Genomic DNA, 4436 nt, shown 5'->3' with positions numbered 1-4436 from the left:
TGCCTTGGGGATAAGCAGCACACAGGGGAGGAAATTTGGAGGGGAATAAAGGAACAGACGGATTTGTGGCTGGCACCGCTGGACCTGAAACCGGGCATGGTTGTGTGTGATAATGGGAGTAATCTCATTCGCGCTTTAAGGTTGGCTAAGCTGACACACATCCCTTGCCTGGCGCACGTGATGAACCTAGTAGTTCAGCGGTTCCTGAGGACATACCCAGGCGTGCCCGATCTGCTGTTGAAGGTGCGTCGAGTGTCCAAACATTGTAGAAATTCCAGTACTGCTTCGGGGGCACTCGCCAAGATGCAGGAGCGCTTCAATCTCCCCCACCATCGCTTGCTGTGTGATGTCCCTACGCGCTGGAATTCTACGCTGCACATGCTAGCCCGCTTTTGCGAGCAGAAGAGTGCAGTGGTCCAGTACATGACGGCGCAGTACCGAGGCGCATCCGGCCAGCTGCCAAGCTTCTGTGGATCCGATTGGGCCAACATGTTGGACCTCTGCCAAGTCCTCCAAAATTTTGAGCAATCCACGTTGCTTGTGAGCAGTGACAACTCTTCAGTCAGCATTACCATACCACTGCTGTGTTTACTGAAGAGGTCGATGTTAAAAATCAAGGAAACAGCTGTCATGATGCAACTGGGGGAATCTGAAGGAGAAAACGATCAGCGTGATGGTACCAACATCAGGCCATCCGCCTCAGGGAACGCTGGCCCCAGCAGCTATGACGAAGAAGAGGAGGAGGAACAGCTGGAGTTGGAGCAGGAATTTCATGCCACCACTGACGAGGGCCAGAGCGGTGCACGTTGGACTTCCACAATTCAACGCGAATGGTCAGCAGAAGCAGACCAGGAGGAAGGTGACGACTATGATGCATCACAACAACTATCACAACGCTCACAAGAGGATGATGAGGATTCTGGTAGGACTCTGGCACACATGGCTCAATTCATGCTAGACTGCATTGAACGTGACCCACGCATTGTGCGCATTCTGGACAACACCAATTACTGGGTTTATACCCTTCTGGATCCACGGTACAAACACAATGTTCCAAAACTGCTTGAAGAAAGAGTCAGACAGGTCAAAATGGAAGAATACCAGCAGGCCCTTGTGGAGACTTTAGAGAGGAGATTGACATCCTCCCCCTCCTCTAGCCAGTTGTACGCAGACAGACTGACTTCCGCAAACCCAGGACGACCAGGAGGGCAGCAAACAACGCAAGCCGCAGCTAGTACCCAAAAGGGAATGGTATCGGCAGTGTCCTTGGAGTGGGAAAATTTTCTGACACCCATGCAGCCGCAGCCCACTGAACAGCAAGCGTGCAGATCCACCTCCAACACCGATCGCCTGGAGAAGATGGTCAAGGACTACATGTCAGATGGCGTAGCTGTGTCGAACCATCCATCTGCACCCTTCAACTATTGGGTATCGAAGCTAGACACCTGGCACGAACTGGCAATGTACGCAATAGAGGTGCTGGCTTGCCCGGCAGCCAGCGTTATGTCGGAACGCTGTTTCAGTGCTGCCGGAGGCATCGTCACAGATCGGCGTATCCGCCTCTCTACAGAAAATGCAGACCGTCTGACTCAAATTAAAATGAATCAATCCTGGATTGGAAATGACTACGCAACACTCCAGGACCCCAACCAAGTAACATGACCAATGAACATCTGGGATGGTGTTGCGTTTCCGGGCCCTGTTTATTGAACCTCTCATCTGTATTACATTTATGACTGCATGGCGGCAAAAAGCATTGCTGCTATATCCGCACGCTTTTTGTCCACATGCAAGGCCTGGGTTGTTGTGTCTCACAAAGCGTGGCCTTCTCCTCCTGCGCCTGCTCCTGTTCCATCACGTCTGCTGCTGCTGGGTTAGCGTTGCCGCGTGGTCCCTGTTTATTGAACCACTTATCTTTATTACATTTATGACTGCATGGCGGTACAAAGCATGCTATCCGCACGCTTCTTGCCCTCATGCAAGGCCTGGGTTGTTGTGTCTCACAAAGCGTGGCCTTCTCCTCCTGCGCCTGCTCCTGTTCCATCACGTCTGCTGCTGCTGGGTTAGCGTTGCCGCGTGGTCCCTGTTTATTGAACCACTTATCTTTATTACATTTATGACTGCATGGCGGTACAAAGCCTGCTATCCGCACGCTTCTTGCCCTCATGCAAGGCCGGGGTTGTTGTGTCTCACAAAGCGTGGCCTTCTTCTCCTCCTGCGCCACCCTCCTCCTGTTCCATCACGTGTGCTGCTGCTGGGTTAGCGTTACCGGTCCCTTTTCCTGGAACCTCTTATATGTATTACATTTATGACTGCATGCCGACAAAAAACATGTTACCTGTGCAAAGAAAACAGACATTTCCCGCATTTAAAAGACAGTTTTCCCTTTGAAACTTTAAAATCGATTTTCTCAAAAACTATAAGCTCTTTTTGCTAATTTTTTTTTCCTCTTGTACCCACTCCCAAGGTGCACATACCCTGTAAATTTGGGGTATGTAGCATGTAAGGAGGCTTTACAAACCACAAAAGTTCGGGTCCCCATTGACTTCCATTATGTTCGGAGTTCGGGTCGAACACCCGAACATCGCGGCCATGTTCGGCCTGTTCGGCCCGAACCCGAACATCTAGATGTTCGCCCAACACTACTCCTGACCCCCATTGGTCTGTTAAAGAACCAATGGGGAGCCCTAGAGCCAAAATCTAAAGATGCTTTTTAGCTATTCACTTTTCCGCCGCCCCGATGCCACACATGACATCCCCTGCGCAGCTATATTTATTAGTATAGCTGAGCGGCTCATCCTATGCGGGTGTATAGCTGCCGGCTCCCGCTGACCTTCCAGCCTGCTAGGGTGACAGGTGAGGAGGCGGGAGGACAGTGGGAGCTGGTGGCTATGTGCCCTAAAGGACGCATTCTCAGCTATACTAATTAGTCTAGCTGCATGGGGGCGTCGTGTGTCGCGTTGCGGCGGAGGAGATCTTCAATCAAGTTAATGAAGATCACAAGATTAGAGGATATTGGCGTGGGACATTTCTGAGGATATTGGCGTGGGAACTTTTTCTTAAAGGTACAGGTGAGTATTTATGTTAATGAAGATTAATAAACAAATTTTCTCGTGGTTGTGCTTTTATTTCACTAAACCCTTTATGGAAATGGGTAAGGGGTACTTTGTAGCCCCTATACTCATTTCTTCTGGGAGGGGGGGCGGGCATCTGGAGGTCCCTCTTCTTAAAGAGACTCTGAAGCGAGAATAAATCTCGCTTCAGAGCTCATAGTTAGCAGGGGCATGTGTGCCCCTGCTAAACCACCTATATCGCGCCGCTAAACGGGGATCCCTTCACCCCCAAACCCCCCCTGCAACACTTGGTCGCAGACTTGGTCGCTCCTGGAGGCAGGGCTAAGGGCTGCAGCCCTGCCTCCAGTCGCGTCTATCAGTGGCGCATCGCCGCCTCTCCCCCGCCCCTCTCAGTGAAGGAAGACTGAGAGGGGCGGAGGAGAGGCGGAGATATGCGCTGACAGATGCGCGTGGGGCAAGGCTGCGGCGGTTAGCCCTGCCCCAACCAGGAAGCGCTCCCCCGCTGCACCGAGGGGATTTGGGGGGTCAGGGACCCTCGTTTAGCCGCAGGGTATCGGCGGTTTAGCAGGGGCACACATGCCCCTGCTATCTATGAGGTCTGAAGCGAGATTTATTCTCGCTTCAGACTCTCTTTTAAGGGGACTTCCAGATGCCACCATGAACCCCCCCCCCCAGGGAGTAGTCGCCCAGACCTCCTCCTGGGGCACTGGAGTTGGGGAAGAGCCCTTTGTCCATGGATTGGTTAAGGGCTTGGGGGGAGAGGGGAAGGCTTGGCCGCCCCTCTCCCCTGGAGCCCCCCCATACCATGAACCATGCGGGCTGGTATAGCTCAGGGTGTGAAGCCCCAGTCAGCCGGGGCTCCGCATTCTGGCTATCCCAGCCTGCATGGGGACAAGGGGCTACAGAGGCTTGGGAAGTGGGGACACCATGCAACATCATTTTTTGGGGAAAATTTCCCACTATCAGCACAACAATTTTTTTTTCTTTAAATATTGTTTCCCGCTATCTTTTTAACATATCCTGCAAAAGTGGTGTTGCTAGGATGTAGGAGGCCTTTGCTATTAACTGCTAAAGTCTGCGGGAATTGTTTCACTAAGAACTGTCATTTGCAGCATTTAAATGTATACTTTTTTCCTTTGAAATTTTAAAATCAATTTTCTCAAAAACTATAAGGTCTTTTTGGAAAAGAAAATGTTCATCTTGTTCCCACTGTTCTTCTTAATATATCTGGAAAATTTGGTGTTCCTACCATGTAAGGGGGCTTTGCTATTAACTGTTAAAGTCGGCGGGTTTTGGCGGCTTTTTAATCACGGATACTTTTTTGTTTGAAATTTTAAAATCGATTTTTTCAAAAACTAAAAG

Source organism: Hyperolius riggenbachi, chromosome 8, assembly GCF_040937935.1.
Source record: "Hyperolius riggenbachi isolate aHypRig1 chromosome 8, aHypRig1.pri, whole genome shotgun sequence".
Classification (NCBI taxonomy): Eukaryota; Metazoa; Chordata; class Amphibia; order Anura; family Hyperoliidae; genus Hyperolius; species Hyperolius riggenbachi.
The sequence above is the reverse complement of the archived record's forward strand: the minus strand, read 5'-3'. Positions refer to the sequence as shown.